The 20,496-nt window shown below is 45.1% G+C and overlaps 1 long non-coding RNA gene and 1 pseudogene across 1 annotated transcript; one reads left to right on the forward strand and one right to left on the reverse strand.

The window, feature by feature from the left end:
- Positions 1–8,417: 8,417 nt before the first annotated feature.
- Positions 8,418–17,467, forward strand: LOC123453091 (annotated as a pseudogene).
- Positions 9,939–18,543, reverse strand: LOC123453092. The gene is made up of 3 exons (XR_006632698.1): positions 17,756–18,543; positions 17,493–17,647; positions 9,939–10,026 (listed from the first exon to the last, which is right to left on the reverse strand). It is a non-coding gene; the product is annotated as an uncharacterized LOC123453092 (long non-coding RNA).
- Positions 18,544–20,496: the final 1,953 nt, after the last annotated feature.

Below are 20,496 nucleotides of genomic sequence, written 5' to 3' on the forward strand. Positions count from 1 at the left end.
CGGTATAACCGACTGAGTGAGTTCCTTATTCAAAAAGGCTACTCAAATAATGATGATTGCCCTTGTGTATTTATAAAGAAATCCTCAAATGGATTTTGCATCATCTTAGTGTACGTTGATGACCTCAATATCATTGGAAGTACACCTGATATTGAAGAAGCACACAATCATCTAATGGCGGAATTTGAGATGAAAGATTTGGGAAAGACCAAATTCTGCTTAGGCTTACAGCTTGAGCATCTTCCCTCGGGAATTTTAGTATACCAACCTGCATATATCCAAAAGGTTTTGGAAAAATTAATATGGATAAATCATATCCAACCAAAACACCCATGGTTGTCAGATCCCTTGATATGAATAAAGATCCTTTTAGACCTCGGGATGATGACGAAGAGATATTAGGACCTGAGTTCCCGTATCTCAGTGCCATTGGTGCGCTAATATACCTTGCAAATTGCACCAGGCCTGATATTGCATTTGCAGTAAATTTACTAGCTAGACATAGCGCTGCTCCAACAAAACGTCATTGGACGGGAGTAAAGAATATCCTTAGATATTTACATGGCACAAAAGATCTTGGCTTATTCTATCAGAAAAACCAAGATATGACTATGGTAGGATATACTGATGCTGGCTATCTATCTGATCCTCACAATGCCGGGTCATAAACAGGTTTCGTATTCTTATATGGTGGAACTGCTTTTTCATGGAAGTCAACAAAACAGACTCTCGTAGCAACCTCCACCAATCATTCTGAAATTATTGCATTATTTGAAGCATCTAAAGAATGTGTATGGCTTCGCAGGATGATTAACCATATTCAAACTTCATGTGGTGTTGGTTCATTAGGATCACCAACTATTATATATGAAGATAATGCAGCCTGCATTGCTCAAATACAAATGGGTTATGTGAAAAGTAATATCACAAAACATATTTCTCCTAAGTTATTCTATCCTCATGCATTACACAAGGATGGAGAAATTGATATTTTACAAACTAAATCATGTGACAATCTAGCAGATTTGTTCACAAAGTCTTTACCAAATTCAACGTTCCAGAAATACATTCATGGAATTGGTATGAGACGATTCCGAGATTTGCAAAGTTCAGGGGAAGAAATCTCTGAAAATATAACCCTTTAATTATCATCAGGTAATGAATATTGTACTCTTTTCCTTTATGAGTTTTTCCAACAGGTTTCTCATGTAAGGTTTTTAACGAGACAATTAAATACAAGTATTGATGCATGCCATATCATATTTCTCCTTATATTTTTCCTACTTGGTTTTAAAGGAGTTTTTCATGGCACATCTCATTGCACTCTTTTCATTATGAGTTTCTTTGACATTTTCTCTCATAATGTTTTTAATGAAGCAATATCTTATCAATGATCATATATCATACTTTCTATTTTCCCTATCGGGGTTTTTAAAGAAAGTACTCAAGACATATATTGTTCTCTAAACTCAAAAATGAGTTTTATCCCTCTATAAAGGTTTTCTCAAATGAGTTATCATGAGGCAATAATCATTATATGTTGCACAATTTTCTCCTTATTATTTTCCCACTGGGTTTAAAGGAGTTTTAGCAACATATCTACACTATTCTCCTCATATTTTTCCCACAGGGTTTTTGGAGGAGACTTTAAAGATTATACAACGATTTTTCAAGATGAAGATGAGGAACATTCTTAAAGAGAAAAATTTACAAGGATTATTATTTATCAAGATGATGCACATTTACAAAGACAAGCATGGATTAGGGGGAGTGTTAGGAATTAATTAAATGTATTAATTAATGGGATAATCCATGCGTTGCCGGTTGCCTTGTTTTAGCAACCGTTCCTTTTTAAACCGCCTCTGTAACAGGGGTATAAATACCCACATCTTCATCAATGAAAAGACTGTTCCATCATTCTGTCACTTTCACTACTTTACAGCGACAACTTGTGCATCTGATGCGTCACTTGTCATCACAAAAGGAGATATATTAACCGTTTCAAAGGACACCCTTTAATTAGTGATTTCTCACGTGTTATTTATAGGTGGAGTACATGTCTCCTATTCTCCTAGGATATTGGCCGATGCTAAGGCACACATGGCTATTGCATTCGTTTGCTCCCTCGTGACTTCTCCTCATATACTCTTGCAAGAGTCAACACACGTAGGGTGTGTTTGGTTTGAGGACCAAAAGTCATGGAATGTCATGGTTCCGTTTTAAAGTCATGGGTTGGTTCCATCCTTGTGTTTAGTTGATGATAAAAAATATCATGGGTTGGTTCCGTCCCGGTGTTTAGTTGGAGAGATGGAATGAGAAAACTATGTAAATGGTGAGATTACATCTCTGAACAAATAGAGTTCTTTGCATTTGATAAGCCTATAATTTAAATTTTCAGCAACATTTTCATTCTATTTTTAACACATGCAAATAAAAATATATGATCATGAGTACATACCAAATATTTACGAAAAATAATCACGAAAATGAAAAAATAACCACGAAAAAAATAATCACGAAAATGAAAAAAACAACCACGAAAACTTTTGTTCGGGTGCGGGGGTGAGCGCGGTGAGAATTGCTTGGTTATTTCTTTTTTTCCTTGCTTTCATGGACGAATAACGAGTCGGTTCCTCCAAATCGGCGGAATCACTTGGTGAAGCATCTGGAGGGAATATTCCCTGCATGCGGATGATCCAATTCCGATTCCTAACCCAACTAAACACGAGAACGGCTGCTAGGGATGGAACCATCCCGTCCAATTCCACCTCATCCTGAAACCAAACACACCCGTAGAGAACTATCCACCTTATTAGCTTGGTATCAGATGCCATCAATCAGTAACAACCATCACTCTCCTCTTCTTTTGACTCGTCTACCGTCTTAACCATGCACTCCGCGATTTCCCGTTGTTAGAGAATCTATTTACAGTTCGCGAAAAACGGGTTTTACGGACCGGCGCGGGTGCGGACAGAGTGAGACCCCCCAAAACAGACCCGTAAAAAATGATATTCACAGAAGATGCTTTTTATATGGGTCGGCAATGCGGGGTCTGCTCGGGCGCCGCCGTGTCGACCCGCAAACGGAAAGAACCTCCCAATAAAACATAGTTCGAATTTGACAGCGATTCCGACAAATGATTTCTAATTTGACAGCGATTCCAACAAATGAGTTGGACGACCGCCGCGACACTCAGGAGGACCACGAGAGCAGAGAGCGGGATGACCGTGGCAAGGGGAGGAGCACGCTCCGCCGTACACTCGCGGTCACTGGTGTCCCTGGAGCACCGGGAGAGGCAAGCACTGGATTCCCTCAACGTCGCTCATGTGCAGCTTCAAGAAGAACGCCGTCTACGGCGCACGCTGGAGGAATTGTCAAAAGAGATGTTGCGCAGACATCAGCTGGAGGTCGCTGGATTAGCTGGATGTGCGAGACATCAAGCATGCCGAGCCACTTGACCTCGGTGAACTCCTTTGGCATCGCACCTAACAGGCCATTGCAGCTCAGGTCAAGATCAATCTGACCTGGAATCGTGCCGATGCGCGCTGGTGTTACGTTGGACGACAAGTTGTCACCGAGGTCCAGTAGCTGAAGCCGTGCACACGAGCAGATCTCCGGAGGTATCTGACCGAAGAGCCGGTTGCCGCCAAGAAAGACCTTGGCGAGCGAACTGAACATACCCACCGCCGAGGCATACGCAAGTCTCGGCGAGTTGTACACATGCACGTACGTGTGCTAGACAAAATCGATCATGCTGCTAGTATTCTTGTTTGAGCTAGCTTTGCACGTATGACGTACCGTACGTGTTTTCGGGTTCAGATCTACTAGCATTCTAAGTTTCTAACGCTAAAATACGGGATGTGGCGGTGATGCCGTTCATGGACAGGTCGGCAACGTCGAGTCCCCGTGCACTTGCCAAGCTCCAGCAGGATGACACCGGCAAAATTGTTCTGCCATGCGCCGAGATGGAGCTGGACAACGCATTGTCGTCCAGGTAGATGATTAGCTCGAGCAGCGTCATGAGGTTGCTAACAGCGTTCGGGATGGAGCCCTCGAGGTGGTTGGAGTTGACGGCGAGTCAGGATGTAAATGGCGATGGAACCCACTTATCCCACATATGTCAACCATCGAAAATAGATCAAACGGCGCTGATGGATATCCTGGGAAATTAAATGGCACAAATGGACAGCCCAGAAAATGCCATGAAGCCAGTGGCACGACCACAAACACTTGATGTGCACGGCCTCCCATGCACCGTGATCGCTATGTCAGGTGTCGTTGTCGCTGTCTCTGCCAGCACCATCTCCCTCATTCCAGTTCTCCCTTTGTTCCATGGCACTGCCGCTGCCATGTTTTTGGAAGAAGCCGTCGTCGGGAAGCTCCGGGGACCAAGCCCAGCCTTGTGGGGCGCCTCCTCTACTATCTCTTCAATCCTGCCGATACTCTTTTCAACTCCGGTACTCTCTTCATTCTCCCGATCCGTGTCAGCCTACAAAAACAACCTCATCCATTTCCCCCATCTCCTCAAACACCCAAGCAGGGGCATTCAATGCCATGGCATGATGAACCGACTTGGTAGCAATAAACAACTTAACGGAGCAAGGCACCCTGGTTACTGAATGAGAGCACATTGCCACATAGACACAAATATCCTCGCATGCATCCCTAAATACTTCCACGAGAACTCTCCTAGATCACACCGCAACATGTTATAGACGCTAATATGATCGTCCTCATTTCCCATGATAACAATGGTGGAAAATTTCATGTAATTCACGCATAATTCAGACGCGACTCGGAAGGCACCAAGAGCAACCCTGGCGAAGCTGAGATCTTGTGATGAAGGTCTGATAGATAGTGCCACGCCATCAACATATATTGATAATCGCCGAGTGGCGAAGATCCGAGGGAAGGAGCTGATCACTCCCTCCATATCTCTATTGATAATCGTCGTGAAGACTTCCATGGCGATCACAAAGTGCAAGGAGGGATTAGATCCGTCGACGCAATCCTCACCCGTGAGGAAAGCTTCTTCCTAGAACCATGTCCGCAATCACTTTCGTGCTCGCGTGTACAATAGGATATCCATCAATCTTAGGGCATCCACAATGCATGCCAAATTGATAGCTCCAAATGTTAAAATGGCTTTTGGCACCGGTGAGAACCATTAATTGTGGAGGGTGTTGCCAAATTAGAAAAGGAGGGCATCGATGCTCCTTCTTGCTCTCGTGCCGAACAACCTCAGCTAATAAAATAATACATGGACCCTATTTAAACAGTCCAAACGGTGTGGGTAAAGAGAGATGTGCTAGTGGTTTTATCCTATTCAAATTTGTAGTGGTGCCCACCTGCATGAATTGCGAGCCGGCTAACATTGTGAATAGCTAGTCTATTTGACATCACTGTCAAAATTCTTACGACATTGTAAATTTAGCAGCACCACATTGTGGATGTCCTTATACTATCCATGATGTAAATAACTTCATCAGTAACATCAGGTCCAACTCAGCAATTTTTCTTATGTAGCAATGATTTAATGAGAAAAGAGATGAATTGAGACTAGTTAAAGTGAGGAGTAACATACACTCTAGACTATGTTACTACCTTCATAATGGGTAGTACTACTTCCATTTCGACGTATAAGTCATTCACGTAGTTCTAGGTCATTGATTTAAGAAATTAAATATATGTTATATGTTATGAAGAGTATATCGCTAATCCTAAACCCTAAACCCTACTTCCGTTTCTAAATGTAGATTTTTTTGTCATATATAATACATATGTAGATAGTTAAATTGTCGATGTAGAACTACCCAAATGACTTATACACCAGAAGGGAGGAAGTAACCTATATGTAGTGTCACGCGAAGCTTCATTTAATAGGTTATAGACTCATTTTGTCTTGGTATGTGTAATATTACTCATAGAATGAGTAACTAGCTAAGTTACTCAATTTACATCTCTCCTAGTTAACTCACAGCCATATAGGCAAATTTGCCGAATTGGACCAGATGTTACTCTTAAAGTTACTCCCACTGTGGCTGATCTGAATAACATAGGTAGTCACTCACATTATGAATAACATTACACATCAAAACAAGATGAACCTACAAACTAATAAATAAAGTGTTGCATGGCATCATATATATGTTTCTCCCATCATAAAGGTAGTAACATGGATAAATAATATATGCATATTATTATACTCCATTCATCCCAAAATAATTGTCTTAACTTTGTACTAGCTCTAGTATAAAGTTGTACTAAGCTTAAGATACTTATTTTGGGACGGAGGAATAGGAAGGTAGAGCAACTCCAATGGGGAGATCCATTTCGTCTGCCACCGTCCGATTGGCTCGGCGCAGACATAAAAGTCGGCCCAACGCGCCGATCCAAACGGACGCGCGTCCGCTTGGCGTCCGCCTGGCGACCCATTCCCGACCCAATTTTGGGCCGAATTTGCGTCGGCGCGGACACGAAACGGACGCGCGCGCACGCCTACTCCTCTCCCCGGGCCCGCCGGTCGGTGGCATCCACCGACATTTCCCCCCATTTCCCCCAAAAACCCTCCCGCCCGCGCGCACTCCCGCCCTTCGCCCGCCAAGGACGGCGACCTCGACCTCGACGCCGCCTCCGGCCTCGCCTCCCTCGCCTCGTCCAACAAAGGCAAGCTTCGCGCATCCCGGAAGGCCGTCACGCCGAAGCCGAAGAATGTGATGACGCCCGAACAGTGGGCAAAGGAGTCGGCCAAGAGGAAGGACCGGAGGCACACGACGGGCGCGAGAAATGAAGCCATCGCGGCGGCCACCGCGCAGCAGGAGGTCACCAACGCCCGTGTCGCGGCGGCAACGAGGGAGGCGCTCTGCATGTTGGGGTTAAACCCTAGCCAGCATGGCCTCGTCGACGTCGCCGTGGCCGCGGCGGTCAGCAATGGCAAGTGCTTCAACCTCTCCCATTGCTTTAGGGTGATCAAAGACGAGGAAAAGTTCAAGGCGCAATATGCCGGCCTCAAGTCGCGTGGTGGGAAGCAAGCCGTGGAGGAGGTTGGGGACGGCGAGAAGGCTCGGCCGAGGGGGAAGACCAACTCCAAGAAGGAGGACAAGCGGGATGCGGCATCGATCGCCTTGATCGCAACCGTGGAGGGCATGATCACCAAAAAGGACTCAAGGGAGGAGAAGAGCCGACAAGAAAGAGAAGAGCAAATAAACACCTTCTTGAAGATCCAAAGGAGGAGGCTTGAGATGGAGGCGGAGAAACAAGCACGGATGCTTGAGATGGAGGCGGAGAAGCAAGCCAAGATGCTAGAGATCGAGGCCGCCAACGCCAAGACCAAGGCCAAAGAAGTGGCTCTCGCGAGCATGATGACCGGGGTGGGGATCATAAAGGTGGATCTCAACACCGTGTCGCCAAGGAAGACGTCGTGGTTCGAAAAGATGCAGGCCGACATGTTCAAGTTCGACGAGGAGTGATCTATGGCGGCGAGCGCCATCTTTTTTAGATGCCGGCAGGTGTGCTGGCATGACCACGAGGGCCACGATGGTGTGCTCGAACTTAAGTCCCACCCTTTTTGTGTGTTGGCATGTGTGCCGGCCGGCTGACGAGTGCGCCAACATGAACTGTGGTGCTATTTTTTGAAGCCGACATTGTATGTCGGCGCTGGCATGGTGCTGGCATGATCGGCCGCGAGCCCTTTTTTGATATGTTGGTTGCGGACATGAAATGGGTTGGCGCGTTGGATGCACTACCGCCTCAATTCTAAAACAGAACGGAAGCCGGACGGACGGCCTACCCAAAAAAATAAATTAAATAAATTCATCGTCTGTTTGGATCGACCCGTTAAAGTTGCTCTTACTCCCAACTATAAATAGTCTTAACCAGCAGGAGCCAAAGCCTTTCAATCTTTGTGTGTGGACTGATGTACTAGGGCGGAAGCAGCATCGGTCAAGACCCCAAAGAACGGGAGACAGGGACAGTAACACGCGCGCAACACATGTTAAACAATTCCAAGTGGGCCCCCCTAGGTTGCTTGGCTGCCACGCCTCACACACAACCATCACCCGCCTCCTCTCCTCTCCTCTCCTCTCCGATTGGCTCGGAACGCTGGTCCATCACCGCACAGCTGGCACTCAGCCGCCCCGCATTCACCGGAAAGCGAACCCACCCCACTCCATACCCCCTCATCGCGACCGTCCACTGCGCATCCAACGCCGCACGCACCCCCCCACCATAGGCGGTTCGCCGTCACACCCACACCCGCTTCCCAGCCCCGTCACGCGTCCGTACCCCCGAACCGCCTCCACCTGCCCCCTATAAAAGGAGCCCCACCCACGCACCCCCGCTCTTCTTTTCCCAGACGCGCCCCTCTCCCCTCCCCTCCCCTCCCCTCCCTCTCTCTCGCGGAGGACACCGGGTCAGATCTCTCCCGCCGCTCCGGCGAGGTCGGCCGATTCCAGCCGCCGAAGAGGGAAGTCCCGAGGGGCGAGATGGACGCGCGGTTCGCGCACTCGCCGGCGGGGGTGGCGAAGGTGCAGCTGGTGCAGTTCGGCGTCCTCAGCCCCGACGAAATCGTAAATGCCCCTCCTAGCTCCCGCCGCCGCCTTGCCTTGCTCTGTTTCGTTTCTCTCCTCTCTGCTTTCGGGTGGAGTCGGAAGTAGCAACTGACTCGAGCGGGGTCTGGTTCGCGTGCTTGGGCTGGCTCCGCTAGTTTCCGGTCGAACTCGAACGAACGAACGAACCGCCATGGGTGCTGGTTGCTAGCTTTAATCTGCAGCGTCAGTTTGGGCAGGGGACTCGTTTTCGGTCGAACTCGAACTCTGGATGGATGGATGAATGAACGAACTGGTTGTTGGATTTGAAATGTGGTGTCAGTTTGGTTGGGCCGAGTCCGATTGATCTTACTGACTGAGTACGGGATGTATAACTTACCAAAGCTAAAAATTACGGAAAAGTTGAAAAAACTAACCAACCAAGGGTTGTTGTTAATTCTGACAGAGGGGACAATGCCTGTGATTGCTGTCTGGCTGAGTCGGTGTGCGTTTTTGCTAACTCGAACATGGAACTAGTAGTTGAACTCGGAGCAGGATTAGTGCTTGGTTCGTTTGAGTCACACAAGTTGTGCTCGGCGTGTCGATATCAAAATGCTATTGAACTGGGGTCGAAATTTAGTCAAGTTTGAACTTCGCATGCAGTCGTATCACATGTGGGACGCATCAAAAGTTTTGACACATCTAACGAAATGCTGATAAATAATGTTCTTGCTAACTGCTGTGAGTTATTTGGATAACTCTGAGTTGTGTATAGCAAGTGCTACTCCATATGATTTTGCTACAGATATTAAATGTTCTTATTATTAGCTGCTGTCAGTTATTTGGATAACTCTGAGCTTGGTAGTTTGCACAGTTTTGTGTATAGCAAGTGCTACTACTAATGTGTTTGCTACAGTTATTAAATTCTCTTATCAAGTGCCACTACAAATGATTTTGCACAGTTTTGATTGGACCATGCTCAATACAAGTTTGAATAAAAGTTACACCCGTCTGGTTGCTATACTTGCAGAGTACATGTAATAAGATGGATTATGGCAGGGTTTAACAGTTTATCTGCTGGGTTTAAATGAACATTGACCGTTGGAATGATGGCAGGTGGTTCATATGGAGTAATGTGTAGGTATAACAATTTTAGAATGATGAATCGAATTTGACGGATTCTGGTTGCTTTGCTTGTTTGCAGAGACAAATGTCAGTGGCGGTGATAGAGCATCCAGAGACCATGGAGAAGGGGAAGCCCAAGCCTGGTGGTCTGAGCGACCCTCGTCTGGGCACCATTGACCGGAGGACCAAGTGCGAGACATGTATGGCTGGGATGGCCGAGTGCCCAGGCCACTTTGGCCACCTCGAGCTCGCAAAGCCCATGTTCCACATCGGCTTCATCAAGACCGTGCTCTCCATCATGAGCTGTGTCTGCTTCAACTGCTCCAAGATCCTCGCCGATGAGAATGATGATGTCTGGTTTCCTTTTAAGACGTACCTGCGCATTAATTTATACTAGGTTAAATGTTGGTTGGTGCATATCTAGCCAAACTTGAAATCATAACTATCTTAGTTCTCACCATTCACTAGCTATATGCCTGTCCAATTTTGCACCTGTTCATTCAATATGCATAAATTTGAACTTTATACTAGATTCTTTCTGGTGGTTAGGTGCGATGGACCTGTAGATGCAATGGCTTTACATAGACTTGTTGCATCTTTGTTATGAACCTGGAACTCAACATTCTACTCCAATATTTTTTTGTGGATTTCCGGTCTCTTTGATAGAGCCTGTTATTGGTAGAACTAAAGAAGAATGCATTAACGACACCCCCCCCCCCCAGCAATGCCAATTTTGCATTGTTGATCTTTCAAAAATTCTGCACCTGTTCACTCAACATGCATGGTAAATTTGAACTTTATAGAATCTTTCCGGCGGTTAGGTGCGATGGACCTGTACATGCAATTGCTTTAGATAGACTTGTTGCATCTTTGTTATGGACCTGGAACTCAACATTCTACACCAAGATTATTTTTTATAGAGCCTGCTACTGGTAGAACAAAAGAATAGTGCACTGATGACGTGTGCCCCTGGCAATGCCTTTTTCTTCAATGATTGTCTTTGGTAAATAAAATAATCAGAACCATGGGGCATAATTACAAACAACTTTTAAGATCAAAAATAAAATAAAAGTACAAACAACTTTAAAGTTTCCTCATGAACGAATTCTGAAAAGATTGTTCTTCATGTTAGCTGCTAATTAAGCAATGCATAGGGTGGGCCATGTATATATGCTTCTGTGTGTGTGCCTCCCTTGATCTTGGCATGTTATTTATCAGTCAGTGATATCTCTTGCAGAAGGATAAGAAGTTCAAGCAGGCTCTGAGAATCAAGAACCCAAAAAATAGATTAAGAAAAATAAATGAGGCTTGCAAGAACAAAAAGGTTTGTTCTGCGGGTGAGGATGATCTTGAGGGTCAGGATCAGCTGGACACCGACGGGCCAGTGAAGAAAAGAGGTGGCTGTGGTGCTCAGCAGCCAAAGATCAGGGTTGATGGTATGAATATGGTTGCAGAGTTTAAAATAACAAACAAAAAGAATGGCGATCAAGATCAACTCCCTGAACCAGTGGAGCGAAAGCAAATTCTCTCTGCTGAGAGGGTATGTACATTATTATCTTTACTCAATTCAATACTAGGTTATAAGAATCTTTCATCTAACCACATCATGGTAAATTTGCTGGGGCAGGTTCTTAATGTTCTCAAGCGTATAAGTGACGAGGATTGTCTTTTGTTGGGCCTGGACCCTAAATATGCTCGCCCTGATTGGATGATATTGCAAGTCCTTCCAATTCCTCCACCGCCTGTGAGACCATCTGTCATGATGGACACTTCCTCCAGAAGCGAGGTTAGCCCAGTACTAGTAAATTAGTACTACGATTCCAATGGTTTGTTGGTTGACATGGCAGATGGCACCCTTTCACTCACTGTTTGTTTATCTTGCCGATTCCTACAGGATGATTTGACTCATCAATTAGCGATGATAATTCGGCATAATGAGAATCTGAGGAGGCAAGAGAGAAATGGAGCCCCAGCCCACATTATAACAGAGTTTGCTCAGTTGTTGCAGTTTCACATTGCGACATACTTCGACAATGATCTTCCAGGGCAACCAAGGGTGAGTAGTCAGTCTACAAGTGCATTTTCCATAATAATTAATCCCTAATGGACAAACAGTTGACCTGATTATCTTTTTCCAAAACATTCAGGCCACTCAGCGTTCTGGAAGACCTATTAAGTCAATCTGCAGCAGGCTGAAAGCAAAAGAAGGCCGGGTCAGAGGGAACTTAATGGGGAAGCGTGTTGATTTCTCAGCTCGAACCGTCATCACGCCAGACCCAAACATCAACATTGATGAATTGGGGGTGCCATGGAGTATTGCTTTGAATATGACATACCCAGAAACTGTTACTCCATATAACATCGAGAGGTACGCAGTTTATTTGCCATTCTTATGTAATCACTGTTATTGCATTGATATTTGATAAGTCATGTCTAATTCTGACATGATTATACCAGATTGAAAGTACTAGTAGAAAATGGGCCTCACCCTCCCCCAGGAAAGACAGGTGCCAAGTACATTATCAGGGAAGATGGCCAGAGGCTGGATCTTCGTTATGTGAAGAAAAGTAGTGATCAGCATCTGGAGCTAGGTTACAAGGTCAGTAACAGTAGCCATTGTTGCAGCATCTACCTACTGTTTTAATGGAGACATCACAAAAACTGCCCATTATTTTAGCCTCACCCGTTTTGTGCTCGACTTCTGATCTCAGGTGGAAAGGCACCTCATTGATGGAGATTTTGTTCTTTTCAACCGGCAGCCCAGTCTTCACAAAATGTCTATCATGGGGCATCGCATCAAAATCATGCCTTACTCAACTTTCCGCCTCAACTTGTCTGTCACATCGCCATACAATGCAGATTTTGATGGGGATGAAATGAATATGCATGTTCCCCAGTCATTTGAAACCAGAGCTGAGGTTTTAGAGTTGATGATGGTGCCAAAGTGTATTGTCTCACCTCAAGCGAATAGACCTGTTATGGGTATTGTCCAGGACACACTTCTTGGCTGTCGAAAAATTAGCAAAAGGGATACTCTCATCGAAAAGGTGAACTAATACTCTCCTTAAGCAACACCTTCAATAGTGGTATTCTCTCTGTAGTTTTGTAGCTTAATTAATGTTGTGAAATATCTCCCAGGATGTATTCATGAACATCTTAATGTGGTGGGAAGATTTTGATGGGAAGGTCCCTGCCCCTGCTATTTTGAAACCAAGGCCAATTTGGACTGGCAAACAAGTTTTCAACTTGATTATCCCCAAGCAAATCAATTTAATTAGATTTTCAGCCTGGCATGACGCTGATGCTGAAAAAGAAAGCAGATATATTACTCCCAGCGATACTATGGTCCGGATAGAGAAGGGAGAGCTTCTGTCTGGTATACTTTGCAAAAAAACACTTGGGACATCAATGGGAAGTCTTATTCATGTTATTTGGTAAGTTATAAAAGTCGCACTGCAGTTTCTCTTTTTAGTACACATGTTCTCCACTGCTAAATAATAATTTTGGTTTAACTGTTTGCAGGGAAGAGGTGGGGCCAGATGCTGCACGGAAGTTCTTGGGTCATACACAGTGGCTGGTCAACTACTGGCTTCTGCAACATGGCTTCAGTATCGGAATCGGGGATACGATTGCAGATGCAGGTACAATGAAGAAGATTAGTGACACAATATCAAAAGCTAAGACTGATGTGGATGAGCTTATCAAGAAAGCGCATAACAAGAAGTTAGAACCTGAGCCAGGACGCACAATGATGGAATCATTTGAAAATCAAGTGAATCAGGTAGTGCTGAATGACATTGTTTGGTTATTTCATCATCAGTTTTTTAGTAGACCTGTTTTGACATATTTGTTTCTCCATGCTAGGTTCTTAACAAGGCGCGTGATGATGCTGGTAGTAGTGCTCAGAAGAGTTTGTCTGATGGCAATAATTTGAAAGCTATGGTCACTGCAGGCTCAAAAGGCATTTTCATTAATATTTCACAGATGACCGCTTGTGTCGGACAGCAGAATGTTGAGGGCAAGAGGATCCCATTTGGATTTGCTGGTCGTACATTGCCCCACTTCTCACAAAATAACTACGGCCCCGAAAGCCGTGGATTTGTGGAGAACTCTTACCTTCGAGGCCTCACACCAGAGGAATTCTTCTTCCATGCTATGGGTGGTAGAGAAGGTTTGATCGATACTGCTGTGAAAACTTCTGAGACTGGATATATTCAGCGGAGGCTCGTGAAAGCCATGGAGGACATCATGGTCAAATATGATGGTACCGTGAGGAACTCCCTGGGTGATGTCATCCAGTTCTTGTATGGAGAAGATGGCATGGATGCTGTTTGGATTGAACCCCAAAAATTGGACTCCCTGGGGATGAAAAAGGCTGAGTTTGACAATGTGTTCCGTTATGAACTGGATGATGAGAACTGGAGGCCCACTTACATGTCGCCTGAAGAAGCTGATGATTTGAAGAGCAATCGTGACATCACAACTGTGTTTGAGGTAGAGTTTCAGAAATTAGAAGCTGACAGATTACAGCTTGGAACTGAAATTGTCACAACTGGCGACATTACATGGCCTATGCCTGTCAACCTCAAGCGGCTTATCTGGAATGCTCAAAAGACTTTCAAGATTGATTTGAGAAGATCTTCTGACATGCACCCAATGGAAATTGTGGAAGCAATGGATAAGTTGCAAGAAAGACTCAAGGTTGTCCCAGGAGACGATGCAATGAGCGTCGAGGCTCAGAAGAACGCTACTCTGCTCTTCAATATCCTGCTCCGTAGCACATTTGCTAGCAAGAGGGTCTTGAAAGAATACAGGCTCACAAGGGAATCATTTGGATGGGTCATCGGTGAGATCGAGTCGAGATTCCAACAGTCTTTGGTAGCTCCTGGTGAGATGATTGGATGCGTGGCTGCACAATCCATTGGAGAACCAGCAACTCAGATGACGCTAAATACTTTCCATTATGCTGGTGTTAGCGCAAAGAATGTCACCCTTGGCGTTCCCAGGTTAAGGGAGATCATTAACGTTGCCAAGAAGATAAAAACCCCATCACTGTCTGTTTTCCTAAATCCTGAGGTGAGCAAGAAGAAAGAATTGGCCAAGAATGTCCAGTGTGCCTTGGAGTACACTACCCTACGTAACGTGACCCATGCCACCGAGATATGGTACGATCCTGATCCTCTAGGAACCATCATTGAAGAGGATGTGGAATTTGTCAAGTCATATTATGAAATGCCTGATGAGGATATTGACCCGGATAAGCTGTCTCCTTGGCTGCTGCGTATCGAACTGAACCGTGAGATGATGGTCGATAAGAGGTTGAGCATGGCTGAAATTGCAGAGAAGATCAAAGGTGAATTTGATGACGACTTGTCTTGCATATTCAACGATGACAACGCGGATAAGCTCATCCTTCGTATCCGCATTAAAAATGACGACGAAGCTCCAAAACAGGATGAGGATGATGAGGTTTTCCTCAAGAAGGTTGAGAGTAACATGTTGACTGAGATGGCCCTTGGAGGCATTCCAGATATTAACAAGGTCTTCATCAAAGAGAGGAAGGTGAATAAATTCGATGAAAATGATGGTTTCACTCGAAAAGCAGATAACAATGAGTGGATGCTTGATACAGAAGGTGTAAACCTCTTGGCTGTGATGTGCCATGAGGACGTTGACGCTACGAGGACAACAAGTAACCATCTGATCGAAGTGATTGAGGTTCTTGGGATCGAGGCTGTCCGCAGGTCTCTCTTGGATGAGCTGAGGGTGGTGATATCTTTTGATGGGTCTTATGTGAACTACAGGCATCTGGCCATTCTCTGTGATACTATGACATACAGAGGCCACCTGATGGCTATTACTAGGCACGGTATAAATCGCAATGACACAGGACCTCTCATGCGATGTTCTTTTGAAGAGACAGTGGATATCTTGCTTGATGCTGCTGTGTATGCGGAGTCTGATTACCTGAGAGGTGTCACCGAGAACATTATGCTTGGCCAGCTCGCTCCTATTGGTACAGGAGGCTGTGAATTGTATCTGAATGACGAGATGCTGAAGCAGGCCATTGAGCTTCAACTCCCGAGCTATGTTGAAGGTCTGGACTATGGCAGTGGCATGACATCAGTCTGTTCACCCATCTCCGGGACACCATACCATGATGTAGGAATGATGTCGCCGGTGCTGAGTCCAAATTACCGGGCTTCCCCCATTACAGGTGCTCATTTTTCACCATATGTTGGGGGCATGGCGTTCTCTCCCGTCCCATCAAACTACAGCCAATCCTATATGCCTGGCTCTTCTTCCTACAGTCCAACTAGTCCATCATACTCGCCAACATCACCGATCTATAGTCCCACATCTTCGATTTATAGTCCAGCATCGCCAGTTTATAGTCCAACATCCCCAGTTCATCGCCCGACATCTCTTGCATATAGCCCAACATCACCAGTTTATAGTCAGACATCTCTTGCATATAGCCCAACATCCCCAGTTTATAGCCGGACATCTCTTGCATACAGCCCGACGTCACCATCTTACAGTCCAACATCGACACTCTATAGTCCTACCTCTCCGGCATACAGCCCGACATCACCATCATACAGTCCTACAGTGCCCTCGTCATACAGCCCTACGTCGCCTGGTTACCGCCCTACGTCGCCAAGCTACAGCCCTACTTCACCGAGCTACAGCCCGACATCACCGAGCTACAGCCCTACTTCACCAAACTACAGCCTGACGTCACCAAGCTACAGCCCTACTTCACCGAACTACTGCCCGACGTCACCGAGCTACAGCCCTACTTCACCGAATTACTGCCCGACGTCACCGAGCTACAGCCCAACGTCGCCCTCGTACAGTCCTTCACATGCTTATTCTCCAAGCAGCCCAAAGATGATGAGCCCGTACAGTCAAGCTCCTCCAAACTACAGGTATTCTGTTGATAGCTTTGGCATCTGTGCATTCATCTGTTGATGCTTAGTCTGCTTACATCTCTGTTCCCCAGCCCTGCCTCGCCGACTTACTCACCCACATCACCATCATATGCACAACCAAGCCCATTGTACAGCCCGACAAGGTGAGTCCATTTCAGTTGATAATCATGCATCCTTGTTTTGACTTAAGAACACTAGCTGTTATTGTGGCAATCAAGACATGGGTTTCCTAACGCATTGCCTGAGTGTTGCAGCCCGCACACTACCTCTGGAGGACCTAGCCCAGATTACAGCCCAACTTCCCCCAACTACAGGTAATGCATCAAGTTAATCTCATCTGCCCGGCCGTGTTGAAAGTACACACCATCCATTTTCTCTTCTAACAATTGCAATTTTTGCCATGCAGCCCCAGCACAAGCTACTCCCCGTCATCCACCGGGCCGCAAACAACTAACATGGATGACGAGACTGCTACTTGAAGCCACTGACTCGTGAAAATGGCTGCTGGCTGATGCAGAACCACCAGACACAAGGAAACCTATTCGTGTTTCCTTGTATGTCTCTGGGACAGGCCTTTGTATTTTCGCTGCGCTGCTAAAAGCAGCACTAGAGTGTATGTACAATCAATGTAATACGCCTCTTAGTGCCGGCTCTTCAGAATAGGCAAAGCCTTTAATGTTGTGTTGTCGATCGGATTGTAATGCTAATGTTTCTATTGGAGAAAAATAATGTTTCTGTTGTGGGGCTTTTGCCCTACAAGTGTACAGTGAAAAAGTTTCAGTTGGAGCTTAGCCTTCTTATCTTATTTCATTGAAGTTAATGCTACGACAAAGTGATGTGTCTTGCTTGCTAAGACGATGAATCATTAGTTTATCTTGCAGGAATGAGTAACTGACAGAAATGGTACCTCACTTCCAGTGTTAGCAGGAAAAAAGGGCGGCACCGGCAGCCTCTGCTTCTTGTCCAGTCTATACTTGGACCTTTGCTCCAGTATGAATGGTTGGTGGTTGCTACTGCATACGCCGAGTTAACTAGCTTTTTGATGCAACAGAAAATTACATCCTGCATTTGTTGCATCAGAACATAAGATGTAGATTTAAAATCATGCACATATACACCGAGTATATCCAGTCTTGCAGAGAAAGTAAATCAAAGTGTTGGGCTGAATACCGGATTCATCCATAGAACGGAAAATCCTCAATGCCTCGTCATATTACCAACTTTGCAATATCCGTGTCCTTGCAGGCAACCATCATCTTCCCCAATAACTCATCCACAGTTGAGAAATCTCCTACTTTGCACAGACCAGACAAGAAAGTATTGTAGGTGTACACCAAGCCTCTTGTAACCTATTCCTCCTGCTAAAGAATCCCAATATCATGCTAAAAGTAAAACACATGACTGCATCTGGTGACTGTCCTTCATCCACCATCTCATGGAACAAAACCACATTGCTATTGCCAAGCAGCAATCACGTTCCCGACACGGCAGGGTCCGTCGGCCGCCTGGATCCTCCCGCTCTTGCACGGAGTTTTGGGCCGGACATTCCATCGAGCGCCCTGAGTGCGGCCGGCTTGGCAGAGCCCGATGGCGAGCATGCCGGACGTGAGGACGTCGGGCCGGACGGCCGCGTACCGCGTGGAGGAAAAGAGCCGATTCATGCCAGGGAGGTCACGGACCCGGGCGAGCGCGGGCAAAGGGGAGTTGATCGCGGCGAGGGAGGAATCCGGCTGCCTGGGCGGGGGAAGAGTTGGGGCGCGATGGGAGGGCGGGGAGTGGGGGCGGGCGGGGAGAGGAGGGAGGCGTTGATGGGGTCGTAGTCTGGCTACCACCGCTGCGATACACCGGACTACGCTGGCAGCAGCCGGCGGCGAGGGGGCGGCCTGCCGTGGGGATGGAAGAAGGTCTCTCTTTTTTTACACAAGGATTTCTGTTTGAGGGATTTTTTTTAGACAAGGAAGGTGTCCAGCGGCAACTCTGCCATTCGGGCTGCACGATGACAAGTAGTAATAACTAGATTGCTAACCACCAGCTCTGTCTTAAAATAACTGTCTCAACTTTGTACTAGCTCTATTATAAAATTGTACTAAGCTTAAGACATTTATTTTTAAAACGAAAAGAGTATACTATTATTAATTTATTGAACGTGGCTCGTTAGTGTCAAGACGGCTGTTTACGGGCGCGAGCGTACTCCCAAAAAAGGGCAGCGTTAACTTCGCGCGAGGACAATCCAGATAAAGAAACTTTCTACGACATGATTTCCTCCTCCGGTATAATTAATTGCATTCGTTCCTTTTTCAAAAAGCTACATTATTTGAACCGAGCGTCAGAACTGAGATTCATGGTTGGGTTTCTTACGACGAGTTCTTCAAAATTAGATCTCATATGGATAGGTTTCGACAAAAATATTTTGGGCAACTTCTGATGATATTGACATAACTTTAGTGCTATAGAAAAGCAATATTGTTTGGCTTAGTTGGACTGACTATTTGGTTGATTTTTATAAAAATGAAAAAATCACACAAAACATGAGACGCATTTAGTGCTACGTACAAGTAACTTCACTGCACTATGTGTATCTGTAAATCTTGTCAACTTTATCTCAACTTCCCTATTGTTGCTGCTCAATTGCATGTCATTGATGATCAGTTGCATGTGGTTGATGCTTAATTACCTACAAATGCTATGAAATTGTCAAACATTGATGCCCGATTGCCTATTAATGATGATCAGTTGCATATGCCTACAAATACAGTGAAATTGCTCAACTTTGGTGCTCAGTTGCCTACCATTGATGCTGAGTTGCCTGCTATTCATAAATAGTTGTCATAATTGCACTCGAGTATCATAGAAAAGTAAGCAACTTTTAGTGTGTTTTGTGCAACTCAAGTGCATCCAACAAGCAACTCATGTGTATACACACAATGTAATTCATCTAGCATCAAAGTTACTCCTTCTGAGCATTAAAGTTGCATCATCTAGCATCAAACTTACTTCTGCTTAGCACTAAAGTTGCATCATCTAGCATCAAATTTCTTTTGAAAAAAATCTTCAAAACATATTCATATGGGATCTCGTTTTGAAGAGTTCGTCGCGAGAAACACAATAATGAAAACATATCATAATTCTGACACACGGTTTGAAAGTTATAGTTTTTGAAGAAAAAAATCTTACAAGAATTAACGCACATCCAACGCATGCGGAGCCGAGCACGCACATCCAACGCATAATTTAATCATTTCAGTTTAGAAATAACTGATGTGCCATGTGGTTGCTAAAGGGTGAAGTTAGTTAACCTTCTAGTCACGGTAGACAACTTCGAAGGAATTTTTGTTGATAGGCAATCATACTACGCAGACTAATAAAAAGGTTGTTTTTTAGCACTAAGGTGTCCATCGGCAACTCTGCCATTTGGCATGTGTGGTGATACAAGTGGTGTCTCGCTACTGTAATAACTAGATTGCTAACTAGGTGGATCTCTATTCTTCACAATGGAATGCATGAGCTTACCTGTTTTATGCTATTTTACCTAGGAAAGAGTAGTAGGTTCTACCTAGGAGAGAATAGTACGCTCTAGCTAAGAAAGAGTTGTCATGAGGAACCCAATAATGAAAACATATCAATATTCAACCTTTTCTAGTTTATGACATTGTGTAGTGATACGTCTCAAACGTATCTATAATTTTTGATGGTTTCATGGTGTTATCTTGTCAACTTTGGATGTTTTATATACCTTTTACATCTTTTTTGGGACTAACTTATTAATTCAGTGCCAAGTGCCAGTTCCTGTTTTTTCTCTGTTTTTGACTCTTTTCAGATCTGATTTTGGAACGGAGTCCAAACGGAATAAAATCCCCGAAATAAATTTTTCCAGAACAGAAGAAGATCGGGGGACTTGAGGGCCAAGGCAG

Source organism: Hordeum vulgare, chromosome 5H (assembly GCF_904849725.1).
Source record: "Hordeum vulgare subsp. vulgare chromosome 5H, MorexV3_pseudomolecules_assembly, whole genome shotgun sequence".
NCBI lineage: Eukaryota > Viridiplantae > Streptophyta > Magnoliopsida > Poales > Poaceae > Hordeum > Hordeum vulgare.